The following is a 16699-nucleotide window of genomic DNA, read 5'->3' as shown; positions in this document are numbered from 1 at the left end:
CTATTGGGAGCTAATCAGGCTGAACTCTCTAGACTTCAACGCATTCAGAACGCTGCCGCCAGGGCTCTGGTAGGCTTACCTAGATTTTGCTCAGCCAAAAAAATTATTCATAAGCTCCACTGGCTTCCTGTTGCTCAGAGAATTAAGTTTGTCTCTTTGCCTTTCATTCAAAATCCTGAAACACTCTTCCCCTCAGATTCTGAAGCATCTCATCTCTTCATATGCTCCATCACGGTCTTTGAGGTCCTCTGGACTCCACCTGGCTATGGTACCGCGTTTCAAGAGGTCTAGGATCGGCGGCCGCTCCTTCAGAGTGCTTGCTGCCAAGTTATGGAACTCCCTTCCTGTTCATATCCGTGCGATTGACGGACTCTTGGCATTCAGGAAGGCTGTTAAAACTTTTCTTTTTCCCTTAGATCTCTAGTGTTGTTGTGTTCTGGTTCTTGCTATTGCTTCTGTCCGGTTTTCTGTTCTGTCAGCGCTGGGACGCCCCTTTGCTGGGGCATCTGTGCGCTCTATAAATCTGGCTAACATAACATAACATAACATAACCAGAGCAGGAGAAACGGAAAATATGGATCCGGATCCAGAACAGAGTAAATGCAATTGGGGAGACACACCACACCAATGAAGAGCTAAAAAAGCGATGGTACGATCTGGGCAGTCGGCTAAGGTGTGCATTGCAGACCGGCTGAAGGAGACAAATAAAACAGGAGGGGAAACACCAACAGACGCTGGAAACACTCCCCTGGAGGACTTGGTGGAATCCACAATCCAGCCTGAAGCTGTTGTTGGTGTGACTCAGCTGGACACTTCAGGAACTGCACACACATCTGAAGGTAAGAGGAATGTATGTCACATTTGTCCCAATTACTTAAGTCACAACCTGAGCTCTGTACAGCATAAATGCACATTGTAAAGCATTAACTACATTTGTTATCAAAAAGGGAAGTGCATTATGGGAGATGTAGGCAGGTCACTCAGTGACAATGACTACCACACACATATGCAAAAAAACTATTACAAATAGTGTAGCTGATGTTTAAATTAATGACAAATGTATTAATTGTCAACTGTGACATGACCTCACAAGCATGAATTAATGCTGTTTTGCACTGTTCAACGTCACAGATGCAGAACGTGTTGAGGCTGGGGGATAGTGAGGTCGAGGAACTGCAGCACTCCAGTGAATCTGAACATGAGGACACACCAGCTTTGCCAACTAAACAGTCATGTGTACCAAATTCCCATAGGGCACCTGTCCCAACACTGGTTCCCATGGCGTCAGATGATGGGCTCAATGCAACACCTGAGGGCAGCCTTCGCCAAAGTACCACCATCACAACCCCACCAACACAGATCCGCAGAGGCAATCCCAGAGTGTGACGGAGAAGACGTACAGCATGCAGAACACAGCAGGCAGAGCAGACAAATGAGGTCTGGGGTGGCCTAGAGGGACAAATGCTTTGTACACATCGCCTGCAAAGCAAGAACACACAATTAGTGAAGATGGAAATTACAAAGATGGCAGATAAAATAGCAGTACTGTCCAGTAGTGTGCAGGAACTGACTAGGGTCATGCAGGAGGGACATGCATCTCAAAATAGACAGCATGAGCAACTTATGCAGCACCTCAAACTGTATGTAAAATCAAACAATAGGCTGGCCACTACAACTGCACTTCTGGCACGTAGGTCGGTGACCATGTAAACCCAAATGTGTCATTGGCGCGGAGATGTAGCCAAAGCACTTAGACCAGGTCACATGCTGTTGAGATGATGAATGCATCCACTAGTGGAGGCAACATGTCTGCGCAGGAAGAGAGTATTGAGTGTGCCTCAAGCATGGGCAGTACAATAATGCCAGTTGCCACTGCAGTGAGATGCAACACACGCAGCAGCACACCCTCCACTCCCAACGTGAGGCATGAAGCTGCTGCCACTGACAGGCGTCTGGGTGTTCGTGGGAGAAAGCGCTAGGCTCCCATGTACAATGATTTTCAAAGATGGTGACATAACCATTGTTACAATGTCACCTTATTACTGACTTTCAAGTATTCGTTCCTTTGCATCTTACATGTTTATTACCAAGACTCTTGTGCCACTAGTCACATTGGGAGTGTGCTTGAACACCCTGGTCATTATTTCCTTACGTAAAACTTATTTTATTAGCAAAATACTGTTTTTGTGTCATCATTACTCACCTTAGAAGTAATTTTGTGTGATCTCCAATCTTCTCCTGCGCCCTTCTGCAGCACCTAATCCTTGTAGGGCACGGTGGTGTTGCACTTGCTGGTTCCCATCCTCTGAGTCGCTGTCAGACAGCTCCATTTCCAAACCTCCCTTTGTCGCAATGTTGTGCAGCATGGCACATGCTGCCACTATCTTGCAGTACTTTTCAGGGTTGTATTTCAGTGCTCCACCGGTCTTATGAAGGCATCTGGATCGGCTCTTCAGCAGCACAAATGTGCGCTCTATGACATTCCTGGTTGATATATGTGCTGCATTGTACCTTTGTTGGGCGGCAGTTGTAGGATTGAGGTAAGGTGTCATGAGGTAATTCTGCAAGGCGTATGCGCTGTCACCTACATGTGAGGAAGCAAAGGGTGTCAGCGGTTGTTTGGCATTGACATACGTACAATGAATGTGTTGGTCTATTGCACATATTTACCTAGCAGATGACTGAAGGAGAGTAGGGTATGCTATCCTATGGTCACCCCAAATTTTTGCTCTTTGTTTCACTGGTTTATGACTTAATGTGGCTGTAGGCCTGCTAATCAGACCCACAGCCTGCTGTTCTCTCTCTAAATTTCTGCCAATGCACTCTAGGTGCATTACGAATTGGATACTGGTTCACCTCATAGGCCCCTGTAACAGTGTACCATAGGTACCCAGGGCATAGGTGCATCCCAGGCCTACCAGGGGCTGCAGCATGTATTGTGCCACCCCTGGCCTGGCCTCCATATTTGACAGAACTGGCTGATCACTCAGCTGGGGTAAGTCGGTGTAATCACCTCTTACTTAGGTATAGTATCCCTATGCCTGACCTTAAACTGGACACATATGTTCCTATCAGCCACTGCTATGGAAGGCCTCTTCAATCCTGGAGGCAGAGTGCTTGGAAATATGTGAGATGGTGCTCTAGCATGAGCTGAGCCTGTCTGCAGCTGTCTGGAACCACTCCCTAAGCTGTTCCGGGATATTGCCATACCATATACTCTTAAGTGCATTATAATCCTCGCGGTTATATGTTATCTTTGGTTTGGCTTTATCAAAACATGTCGAGTAAGGTGTCATACGAATTGGAATACTATCCCCTCGACAGTTCTGTCGACGGGGATAGCATTCCACCCTTCTAGAGGGACACGACATGTGTGTAGCCTTAACCCCGGTTAAAGTTAACCAGAGCCTCAGCATCACAAAATGGATGCTGCCACCACAGACACGAGTCTGACCTCCTGCTGCTGGGAGTCCTTCCAGCGAGGGAGGCTTGGACAAAGGGTTTCCTGCCTTGGGAGGTGCGAGCACCTCCCCAGACAGGGTTTTGTGTATTGGGTAGGACAGGGCTGAATAGATTGAGACATGCCCGGGGCACACAAGGTGTCCCCGTGCATAAGCCAGTCCAAACCGGTACTGGGACTTTCCAGACCCAGGCCTGGCGAGGAGCTGGACAAAGGAAAGGGGGTGTAACCGCCCCCCTTCCTGGTTCCTCCCAGAGGAGGGACCTAGTAGGTGATCCACCCCTCAGATTGGGAATAAGAGTGGGAGCAGTTCCATTGCACAGCAGATCATCCTGAATCAACTTTACACGAAGAAGACTGGACTTCGACATTCTGCTGCACAGAAGACTGAAGAGAATCTCCCTTGTGGCCTAGGAGTGGCCATCCTCTGAACACAGGCACCAACCAGCAACTCGACGTCTGCTTTGCCGCCGCCTCCCGCCGGAGCCCGAGCCTAGAGCCTGACAAGACCCAAACTCCCAGACCTCTCACAGCCCGATCCACAGTCCCTGCAAAGAAGGGACCCGTGGAGGCACCGAGTGACGTGGGAGAGGACCTCTTGGAAGACACTCAAAAAGCTGACTGCGCAGCAACCGAGGCATCCTCGATGTTGTGCTTTGGGGACTGAGAACCCCCACCACCGAGCAGCCCTTGCACCGAAGATCAGCCCCCCAGCATCTCCACGATCTGCATGGGGCTCTTTTGCATTGTGCCACTCGACGCGCCATCCCGGCCACTAGCCACGTGGTCAGCGGCCATCTTGGCGAGGAAACCGACAAACTACACTGCGGGTCTGGTTGCTCCAGACTTGCCCTAGCTCCTGTGAAAAGGAGCACCCGCTCTGACCTTGCTGGTCCGAGTGTTAAGCCTTTTTTGACTCCTGCGTGGCTTGCATTAGCCAAGGCCTGTTTGCTCTGATCAAGTTGCCAACACCGCCAACCGCGAGAAGCCTGCGTGGAACAGCTCGTGACCGACTCTTGGACGTCCTCGACCCCCGGTGTCCACGTGGCTGCAGATAGAAGCTACACCTCAACGCCTGTTTGCACCCGACATCGCCTGGTTCCAATCTGGTTCCACGGTAGTCACTGGCTAGTGACTTTGAACATTGTCCCCTCTGCTTTCAGGTCTTCACATCTTCAGATCCACCCTTGGATCCACCGGAACTCTTCACATCGAGCCGCCTGCAGCATCTTCAGCTCCAAGCACCATCGACCAGCGTGACGAAACCCGACACTACTTCGACCCTGTGCACCTGCTTCCTGTGGGTGAGGTAACTCAGCTCCGCCGGTGTTCCTACACTGGTACACATCTCAAGGGCCTGTGTCTTAAGTTTCAGCGTTCTAGGTCACTCGGAAGGTTCCGAACTAACTAACTTTGTACTTTTTACGCACCATAGACTTTACATTGGTGAGTGCGTGCACTTTAAACACTGCACCGAGTCCCGCGGGCCTTTCCCGACTTAGTCACTGCTAGTCTCGAATAGCTCCAGCGATTCCCAAGGCCCTAGGCCTGTTTCCGTTCTGATTGGTATCTCTTATACCACTTTCTTAGTATATGGTTTAGGTGGCCCCTAGGGCTCATCCATATTGTGCAACTTTTGTGTATTTTAAACTGTCTTGTGATTTAACGCTTGTGCTTCTGTGCTCATAAAGAGTCCAGGGGATACTTTTAGTTAATAAATCAATATATATTTTCTATATATATCTGTGTGGTGTCCTTTCATTTGGTATTCAAGGGGGTTGTGTATGGTAATACAGCTGGCTTCACATGCCTTTCAGAGTTTAGCCTAAGACTGCTTTGTCCACGTTACCACTAGGATAACTGGTCTATAAGGTTGACTTACAACCAATCATCATAAGGGTTGCCTGGCATGGTACAAAGTGATCACTAGAATTAGTGAGCATTATATACCAGGCCAACTTCTCACAATGACCCTCTCCAATTTCTCCCCTTGCAAGACGGGTGTGAATGCCACTTTGCCTGAATATGTATGAATCATGTGCACTGCCGGAAAATTGTGCCACAATGTCCGTTATGATGTTTTTGGCATTACACACAACCTGAATATTGAGGGAATGATAACATTTCCTATACATATACAATTATTCCTGTGCAGCAGGGGGACATATTGCCACATGGCTGCAATCGATACAACCCAAAACTTGTGGGAAGCCTGCAATCTGGTAAAACTCCTGCTTAGTCTTGGCAATGTCATGGGCTGTTGTAGGGAAATTGATATGTGAGCCTATCCGGACCATCATGGCATCAAGGAATGCTTTAAATACTCTTGACATTGCGCTTTGCGACACACCTCCTGCTACTGCGATTACACCCTGAAAACTGCTTGGCGCCAATAGATGTAGGCAACATAAAACCTGTACATGCGTTGGGATGGCATTGGTCCCACAAGTCTGTCATTGCAGGACGGGGTCCCATTCATTGATGAGATCATGGATCATCTCAGCATTAAGCCTATACTTATCGTATATCTCGTCCTCATGCTATCCTAGCAAAGTTATGCCGACTCTGAAGATGCGCTCATTGATTCGCCTCAGTCTGTCGCGCAGCCTCATCCTCCTCGCCATCAGGTACAGCCCTGCCATTGTGAGTCCTGGTAGCTCATTGTGGGTGGGTTTAAATCGGTTTCAGTGGATTTGCCGCTGTGTGAAATTTGCACTCATGATTACCATCTGGTTGTGTTCCTTCTTATTTTGAGATTGCAATTTAGCGATTTTCAAAGAAATCGCTATTTGCGATTTTTTATGCTTTCCATTTGCGATTCTTTATTCGTGATTCTCTATTTGAGAGTCGCAAATAAAGAATCGCAAATGTTTCCTTAGAATAATTTTGTGATTCTTTAATTTTGCGAAAAAATACAGTTTTTCGCAAAAATAACGGTGATGCATTGCTACACTGTAATTTGCGATCGCAAATGCCATTTTTTTGTGATTCGCAAATTTAGCGATTCCTTAAATGCTTGATGTATGTGCCTGTTTGTTCACAGGTAAGTACTTCTTTTGTTATGAATTTCCCAAGCCTGGAAAAGAACTCTCAGCTGTACTCAATTATGCACAATAGAAGTCTGAAGAGAAAATTAGAAATATGTATAGAAAATCGTACAGTTGGTTCTCGTGTTCACCTTAGGGTTTTAGGAGAGTAGCAAGGCTAGGTGCAATGTTCCATCAGCAGATTGTTGGGGCGTCCTAGGTTCAGCTGGGAGCAGGGTGTTGAGGTCATTGATAGCAGGCGCTACAGAGAAGGGCGGACCACCTCAAAACAGGCTGCACAAGGGGACTTACAGCTAAGTCCTGGGGACCCCAAATGAGGGATCGGGTCGCAAGAGCCTCAGGACCACTGAACCACAGATTGTTCACAGTCCACCCAGCCCACCCAGGCTGGGTGGGCTGGGTGCAGAGCAAGTATGTTAGCTGGACTCTGTGCGTCAAAATAATCTTCGTGGTCAGAAGCAGACAGATTGCAGGGACAACTGTAGAAACCTACGCTCCGCCAGTAAGAACCTCCTGATTGTTCCTCGGGTTCGAAAAGTCAGGTGGGGAGGAAGGGCCTTTTCGGTTGTTGCACACCCTTCCCCTGGAATTAAAAAGTCAACCTGCCATCGGTCTCTTTAAGAGGGCATTAAAAACATGGCTTTTCTCAGAGGCATATCCATACGCTGGCTCCTGGCACACATATTTTGGGAATTGTTTCTGTCAGGCGCCTTGATGCCCATGGGCTAAGTCTGCGCGTTATAAGTTTTGCTTTCATTCATTCATTCATTCATTCATTCTGGGTCAGCTGGGCCACTAACAGAGTAGGTCTCAGGGATCTTAATGTCCCTCAATGGGTGCTTGCTTCCTGGGCTGTTTGTGTCCGGATTGGAATCTTCGTCTCGGTGTCAGTTGCAGATGGTCTGGTACCTCAGGTTTTGCTACTGCACAGCTTCGATAGGTCCTGGTGTCCTCTCACTTAGTGGGAGGACAGATCTGACCCTTCAGAGCTGGTGTACCTCTTCTCATTTGGCTTCTGCGTCAGCGTATCCATGGAGCAGCAAGTCAGTAAGCTGGACTCTGAGGCTTTGGTGTCTGCTGAGTTCAGGGAAGTAGTTCTTCTAATCCAAGGTAGTTCTCTGGTGATTGTCGAAGATTGTCGAAGAGCTGGATGTGCTCTGGGGTTTTTGGAGGCCTCACAGCAGCAGGACAAGACAGCACATCATGATGGTCGAATCCTTGAGGCAGCAGGCAGTGTTTTCTGCCAAGATTCTTCAGCAGGAGCTCCGTTTTTGAGTCAGCAGCTCTGTCTTTATCCGTTTTCTTCTTAGGACCATCAAAACTAAAGTTCACTTTCCAAGGGTGCTACATAAATATTACATTTAGGGGCATTAAAGGGAGAACCAGGTAGTAGCCCATGGGCTGCCTACCTTTGGGGTAACTACACCCTCCTACGACCACTTCTGTTAGGAAGTGGGCATAACCCTGAACCTGGCTGTATAATTCTCTCCAACAAACAGGAGGAATTGGAAAAGTGGGGTACATATCGCCTACCCCACCTTGGGGGTGGTGCTGGCTTAATGTGGGCACACCTCCCAATCTAACAAATGTTTCCAACAGTTCTTCCACCAGAAGTGGAGCAAGACAAGGGGGGTTGTCATCCTTCACTACAATATCCAAGAATGAACTGGTATTGTAGGGTTGTATCTGCCTAGGCTATACATGTGGTGTAGTGCACCCTGACTAAGGGCAGTAAGGCCTGCAGTAGGGGTGACATACTTATACCACATGCACGTCCTAGACACTGTAGGCACTGCTATGCCCAAAGGCAGCTGCTTCACCTTAGTGGAGTACAATACTTCAAACATTTCTCTTGTAATCTTACAGAATAAAATTGTACTGAACAAAATTATAACAGTAAATCAATTCTGTTTTTTAATTCTGTTGTTCGTAGATAAAGACTACTCTTCACAAATGTTATTTTTCACATTTGTGTCGTCCAACATGAAAGTTAAATACATTTCTTGTGATCATCTTTTCAAACAAGCCTAATGCATTTTGAATCTGAAAGACCCTTCATCAGGGTCACTACAATCAAAAATGAAATGCTTGGATTCTTGAACTCAATACATTATATTCTTTGTTCAAAGTTTGTCATACGACTCGCCATCTAGGTATGCCAAAATGGAAGATAAAGTGCAAGAAAAAATTCCTGGCGGTATAAAGACCAAACTAGGACAAAGATGCGCTCCATGAGCTAGTGCGGTAATTGACTACAGTATCTATGAAATTAGTGATCTCAACATGCATATTTTGGTATTATTTGTAAAGAGACTTAAATTCCCAGCATGCAACTTGAAACCAATTGTGAAATCATGCCAGAGATGGTGCTGAAAATAACACAATGTATAGCAGTATCTGGCGGTCTTTAAGTGTTACCCGTAATTCATGATTAGTATTTATGTGATTGTGACAGATTCTGACCTCTAGCAGGATGCTTAAGCCTCTGGTCGAAATGGCGGGTGCTCAGAAAACGATCTCTGTTTCGTTAAGCAGGATTAAAAAATAAATGACAATTGTGTGAGCGAATCTCCTTGGAATAAATACACAGGTGCTCTCCCTATCATAGCTGCACTAGCATCACCAGCATCAGGGTAGATAATCCGTATTACTCCGATAATCAGGATGGATTATAGAGCAAAGCTTGTACATGTTAGTTTTTCTGAAATTCCCGGGTTTGCAAATGCCCGATAAAGACAGCTTTCCTTACCCGTCTGGAGGGACAAGTAATTCAGGGCCAGATGCATCAAGCATTTATCTCCTCGCAAACGGGCCGATTTGCAGAATCGGCACGTTTGCGATTTCAAAAAATGCATCAACCCAATTTTGCGATTCAGTAACCTGTTACCGAATCGCAAAATGTGATTGCAATTCGCTATTTAGGAGGGGCGTATTTAGGGCGTCCCTTCCAAATAGCGAATCCTATCAGTATGCATGAATGTTTTGTGACCCTGAATGCGGTTGAAAAACATTTGCATATTACCACCTACTTTAAGTAGGTGGGAAGTCATTCGCAAATGGGAAGGGGCCCGTTTGACCTTCGGGACCCGCAGCAGTTGTTTATCGGTAGATCTCAGAGTCCTCTTGGTGTCATATAAATGCACCAGGGGCTGCAGCAAGGCTGGACCTTTCCCCGATATCCATTGGAACAAAAAGGACAATCCTACCGTTAACCTCTTCACTGATCTACTTGACATCAATGACCTTAAACAACTATGCCACTCTCCCTCTCACTCCAAAGGAGCAATTCTTGACGCTATCATTACTAACAAAGAGTTGGCCTCCCTTTCCTCCATAGTCCCCATCAACTGGTCCGACCACCACCTTATCCTTTTCATGATCTCCAACACTTTTCTACCCCCTCACCTTGTCCCCCAGGTGAACTTGAGACCAAAGTTCCCTCACAAAACACCAATGACCTCACCGAACACTTTAACAAATCCATCGTCAAGGTCCTTGACCAAATTGCCCCAGCCAACCTAAAGTGATAGAAAAACTCCAATTCCTGATTCAATCCAGATCTCAACAATGAGTGCCTCACTTTTAGATCGACAGAACGCTTATGGAGGCAAAGCCCTTCCTCCGGTGATTTCTCTCTCCTCAGATCTGCTAGATCCAACTGTAAAAAACACATCCACGGTGCTAGGACATCATTCTTCCGCTCCCAACTCAACCGGGCTAAAAACCGACCAAGGGAACTCTTAAGCATTGTTAAAAACCAAGCATCCTCTGTACCCCCCAAAGTGATTACCACCACTGAAAATGCGAGGATGTTGCCAGCTACTTCTTAGAAAAAATCTCCAAAATTGATCAATCCTTCACCTTAACTCCCCTCCTTCATAACCCTCTACCCTCACCAGACATTTCCATAAATTCTCGTACACTCTCTACGCTCCCTCAAGATTCCTTATCGCTCCTGCTTATCGTCTCTATTCTTGAACTCGGCCCCATCATACTTGAACTAAAAAATAATGCTTCTTGGCATGACTTCCATCCAGTCACTGAACGTGATGTACTTAACTTCATTTCCAGACTGAAACCATCATCTGACACTAAAGACCCTCTCCCGTCCAACCTTCTCCAAGACGTAAAACATATCATTACCCCCTACTGGATCTCCATCATCAACCCCTCCTTTACCTCTGGTTGTGTCCCTGCATCCCTCCAATTGGGACAAATCACTCCCATCCTCAAAAATCCAGCTGGCAACCCTAATGACCAAAATAACCTTCGTCCTATCGCTAACATTCCTCTTCTCTCAAAAGTGCTTGAAAAATGCACCCTGTTACAACTAGATAGGCACATTGATTCATTCAATCTTTTAGACTCATTCCAATCAGGCTTCAGAAAGGGCTGTAGTACTGAAACAACAATGCTAAACATAATTGATGACATCCAACACACCCTCGACAAAGGCGAATCCTCCCTACTCATTCTCCTTGATCTCTCCGCTGCTTTCGACACTGTTAATCACTCTATTCTACTTAACACACTTAAAGATCGTTATAGTCTTAGCGGATCAGTCCTCAAATGGTTCACCTCCTTTTCCCAACACAGAACCCAGCAAATTAAAATCCACTACTGCCTTTCCAAACCTCTGCCCGTCTCCCTTGTGGTCCCACAGGGCTCTATCCTTTCCCCCTCTGTATTTAATCTCTTCCTGGAACCCCTCCCCCTCATCCTTAAACAAGTGGGAATCAACTACCACCTATACACTAATGACACCCAACTTTACAATAAGATTCAATCCTGATCAGATATCTTTCACCTCAATGATGCCTTGAGCAAGATTCATTCCTTGTTCCACTACAACCACCTCAAGCTCAACCCAGAAAGATTGAAATCATTATCTTCTCCCCTGAAAACAACTCGCTCCCCATTCTATCCTGGACCTCTGACCTTACAGCTCTCAATTGCTCTCTCACTATATCCAACTCAGTTAAATCCCTCTGTTTTAACATTGACCAGAACCTTACTCTTATCCCCATATAAAAAATTCGGCCAAAAGCGCTCTCTTCACACTCCATCACTTAGAGAAAATAAAAACCTTCATTCCAGCAGACGACTTTAAATTAGTAGTCCAATTGCTGGTCCATTCAAAAATCGACTATGGGAACACCATCCTCGCTGGAACTCCTAAAGCTCACCTCGCCCCCATCAATTGGTTTCTGAACCATACCGCTAGGCTCATTAGGGATATCTCTCCTGCCCTTAAAGCCCTCAAATGGTTGCCCATTGAAGGAAGAGCTTCCTACAAGACTGCGTGCATTATGCACAAAGACCTGCATCAGTGCTCCCCACAGTACCTCGCAGACAAACTTCATAAAGCCGGCTGCTCTAGATCACTAAGGAGCCCCAACACCCTTCCTCTTATCCCTCCTCTATCAAACAAGAAAACCAACAATCTTGCTCCTTTTCCGGGAGCGCACCAAACATCTGGAACTCCCTCCCCAAAGATCTTTGTTGCAACCCCTCTCATGCCAGCGCCAAAAAAGACCTCAAACTTCTCCTGCTGAACAAATGCTGGGGTCCTTAAATCCGCCCTTGGGCACTCATCCCACCCCTACCATCAAACTGTTCTCCTCCCCCTTTTCCATCTTTCCTCGCCCACTAACCACTCCCTCCAGCTTTTCCTACAGGACCTGCCCGTCCCTCCAGATATTACCTAATCCTCCACCCCCTCCTCAGCCTTCCCCCATTCTTTTACCCTTCCCCCTTCTCTCCACGTTCTACCTCCCACGCTAGGCTATTTCTCTCAGGACTTGCTGCAACCCTTTGCAACTCATGTAATGTGATGGTGCAAAACTAGAGCTGTTTTAACCTTCTTGTTGGGTTTTGAATACTACCTCATTGTAATCCTGTTACATTCTATTAATTTATCTATATGTAGTTGTCGGATATTGCCTTAACTATACCCCTCCCTTGCCTGTCCCCATTCCCACACCCTTCCCCCTCTCTTCCACCCTCTCCCTCTCTCACTAGCCTAATATCTATTAATTTGCTGAATCCCTCTGGCAACTTGTTTGTTTAAATTGTGTAATATTGAAATTCATTTCTACCATTCTGTATTGGTTTCTGAATACTACCTCATTGTAAATTTTTCTAGACTGCAATACATACTCATGTAAAGCACTCTAATACCCCCGGGTCCAGCCACTGCTGTATAAAACATGTTAAATAAATACATAAATAAATAAATAAATACGCAGTTCTGTATTCCCCTAATTCACTACCCTTGGGGCAATGAGAATTTGGGGCTGCCCTGAAGGCAGCACATTATTTGTAATAGGGCACATTGTTCCTTTTGGTACATAGTGCACTTCCCCAAATGTGTGACATGGCTCAAACAAAGACAGTGTACCCATTTTATAATACTAAAGTATGCAAAAATGATGGATGGAACGCTTGAATGAATCTTAGTCACTGGTAATTGCTTGGGACTGCATCCCAGTAAATCGTTATTTTTGCGCACCATTCCTCAGCCAGGTCCTCCCTGAACCGGAACATGAACAACCCATGATCGGTTTCACCCTTGTTATGGACTCATACATTTCTAAGTTCTATACATTTTTTCAGATAGAGGAAGAAAGTCAGACAGAGGTAAATGTGTTCGCTAAAGTCCCACTGTCTGACCAAACTACGATTACAACCTACGTCTTTTGGTTCAATAATCCACAACCTAGACACTAGGTCAGATCTCCTGCACAACTCTCCGCAGCTGACTTATTAAGCCACCACGTTATCTTACCCATAAACACACCCAGGCAGTACTGACTCCCTTATCATCTCCCCAAGCAATACCTGCATTTTTTTCCCATAAATGGATCCTGGACTCAAGCCCATTAACAAACAAACCAACGATTGTAAATAAAACAATATCCCTGTGTTTCATCTTAGACAATAAACATATGGAACATATTGGTAGTACATCAAAAAATGAATGGCAGCTGCGTATCATTCATAATTTAAAATACCAGGTATTTATGCAAGATATCTAAACCATAATCCAATCTCCAGTTAATTTGCTTTCAGGCCTTCAAAATCTAGTCCATCCTTTCCAAATTCAACCAGTATATCTTGTTTACAAGTCAAAATTCTTCATTGTTCGCATATGTGGTTGTATGGATGGTCGAGTGGATGACGGTGAGAATGAATGCATGCATGAATGAATAAGTGTGGGAGGGCATAGATGGATTGTGAGTTGAATTGGAACTGCATGAATGGAACTGAGGCAAGGGTACACTGATATGGCGCTGGCAGCGTGGGACAAGGGGGCAATTAATAGAGAGGAGGCAGTTAATGAGTGAAGGATTGAGTGTACTGGTGGTAAAGAAAGTGCAAGGATGGATCAGTGGCTAGATGAATAGGCGAGAGCATGAATAGAAGAAAGGGGGAAATTGCAATATTGTGTTTCGCACAGTGTGTCAGCAGTACCTTGAAGTCTACCTGTAGGTGGTGAAGCATTAGCGACCACATGTTATAATTGCCAAAAGTACGTTGTATTCTAAGACAACACAAACCACGAGCCAAGCAAACAAACACACTAGTAGGATTAGAATGCTTGCATGTTCAAACAACTAAGTTACAAAGAGGTACATTTGTTTTTAAGGCTACAGGTCATGAAACTGGATCCCCAATAGGACGTCCCTTCACTTGGGACATTTGGCTTAAGGCACCGGAAATGGTTTGCATATCATTTTATAGAAAAAACACAATGTCATAGCCTGGTGACCCTTGACACAGACAATGAAGCCATTCTGGAGATTTTTACAGTGTACAAAACCTCACTGTCTCCTCTGAGTCACATGTAGGAGTGTATACAGAATGGCTGACAATGACAAGATCATTGATTTGCAACATCTGATGGAAAATTGAAATCCGTAAAATAAAAGGACAATTTTCTCTGAGTGTGCACTATGTAGCAGAAGTGATTCCATGGCCGCACAGTAGTGGTGGTCTGAATCTCAAGACACAATGGTAGTCTTGGTTGAAGAATGGCATGTTCATGAGAAGCTGGAGTGATGTATAGGGTATCTCCCTTGATCCTCTTATTCTAGTGAGCGCACATTTATGGGGAGAATAAGGGGCTGTCAAATCTCACTAAGACCCTACTACTTTTAATGTGAGTTCATTTGTATATCGATAGGGCTAGAATGTGCAGGCTGAATATCTTACTTTTGCTTCCATTTCTTTTTATTTTGAATTTACTTTTGTTGGGCGGTTGCTGGCATGGTCCCAAGTCCCAGGACCCACAGCTTCAATACATGGTATTGACAAGAAATCACCATTCACTACCGGCAAATCAGCACCCTCGACCATACACTTAGACTATTGCTCCCCTTATATTCGAATAGCTAGAATGGGTGAGTGTCTGGATAAATGGTTGAATAAATGAGTGCCAGGATGGATAGCTGGATGAATGGGTGAGCTGATGTGTCAGCTGGGTCTGGAGGCTAAGTGGGCTAATATGTGTACTGCAGGAACCTGTGTTTGACCTCGTGGTCACAGGTTAAATACCTGGTGAGTCCTTTCATCCTTCCGAGCTCGATAAAATGAGTACAATTGAGTTGGGGAACAATAAAATCTGTTATTCAGTGCCAAGACACCCTTCTGGGCGAATGTGCACTTTACAAATGGTATGTGAATGAATGGGCGAGTGACTGCGTGGATGAAAGCAGGCAGTGTATTCCAAGCTCACATGGTTAGACCTTGGACTGCATTTGTGATAATGTGTTGAAAAGTTCGATATTGTCCAATATAATGTTACTGCAATCTTTACTATACACGTTCTTGCAGTTCAATTTGAAATCGTAAAGCGAATGCATTAAGTATTATTTCATGAATCGAGTCTTTTGCAGATGGTGTAGTTATCTTTGACTAAACTCTAACTGGATTACGAACTTTCTACATATTAATATCTCTAAAACTAAGGTGCCAGCTTTTAAGCCTAGGAAACATTTAAAACCCTTTGGATGGAACTTTGGGGACGAGTGATTGAACAGGTCAGGACATAAACCTACCTTGGCAGAATATGTTCCTAACGACCGTGCAAATAAGTATAATTTTAGATTAATAGGGAATAAAGTATTTATACACACCAATTTATTAAAGAAATATTACAAATCTATAGGAAAGACACATTTCATGTATTTAATGGGCATTTATATAGCCATCATTTACCTAGTTTATCCTACGCATTCAAATACACCTCAATAAATGAAGGGTCTTTTATAAATCCATACGACGGCATGATCTTACAGAAATTTTGTGTAGTAAGTCTAGTAGATTTAGTTCAGGTACTGAGGCTGGAATTTGCCTTGGCAAGTACATATACCCCATCATTCGCAAAAATAATTCTCTGGCCGTATTGTGAAATGCATGACTCCAGCCATTACATTTCAAGACCTTGGTAGTCTTAAAAAAGTACGATACCTTTACTGTTAACCTCGACTGACACTAGCAACACTAGGGTGCACAATTGAATATCTCTGGTCTAGTGGCATATCGAAAATTGAAGGGACCCACCCTGTAGAGTACAAGTAGGGGGCTTTCTCCTACTAGTCCCAGTCAGGAGCTGTCAGGCCAGGGGCTTGCTCCCGTACAAAGTGTTGCAAGGGTCCCCCAAAAGCTCGGGCCCCCCATACTGCAGCGTGGGTTGAGGGGGCTAATGTTACGCCTCTGCTTCAGTCATCATCTCCTAGACAACCTAGGCTTTTTCTTAAACACGCTGGGGCATATTACCAAGCAATAGCGATAATTATCGCTATTGCTTGGTTAGCGTGAAAAAATTAACGCTGAGCTGCGGCGATTTTTATCGCAGATAAACCTTGGTATTATCAAGGTTTATCGCAAATGCGATAAAAATCGGCCGCAATGCATGAATATTGCTGAAAAGTCAGCGATATTCATGCATTAGCGAGCTAATGCTCTTAGCCATGTTATCCACCTCCTATTGGATAACATGGCTAAGAACTGCTCAGGGCAGGTGTTAGCTTTTGGAGATATTTGCGCTTAGCGCAAATATCTCCAAAAGTTGGTAATAGTAGATAGCGATGTTAGCAACTGTTTTCAGTTGCTAACATCTTGGCACGCCCACTTTGCATGTCATTAGTGATAAATATCACTGACATGCAAAGTGGGGCCCAAGATGGTC

This window comes from Lissotriton vulgaris, chromosome 7, assembly GCF_964263255.1.
Source record: "Lissotriton vulgaris chromosome 7, aLisVul1.2, whole genome shotgun sequence".
In the NCBI taxonomy this organism is placed as follows: Eukaryota; Metazoa; Chordata; class Amphibia; order Caudata; family Salamandridae; genus Lissotriton; species Lissotriton vulgaris.
Note: the sequence above shows the minus strand (reverse complement) of the source record.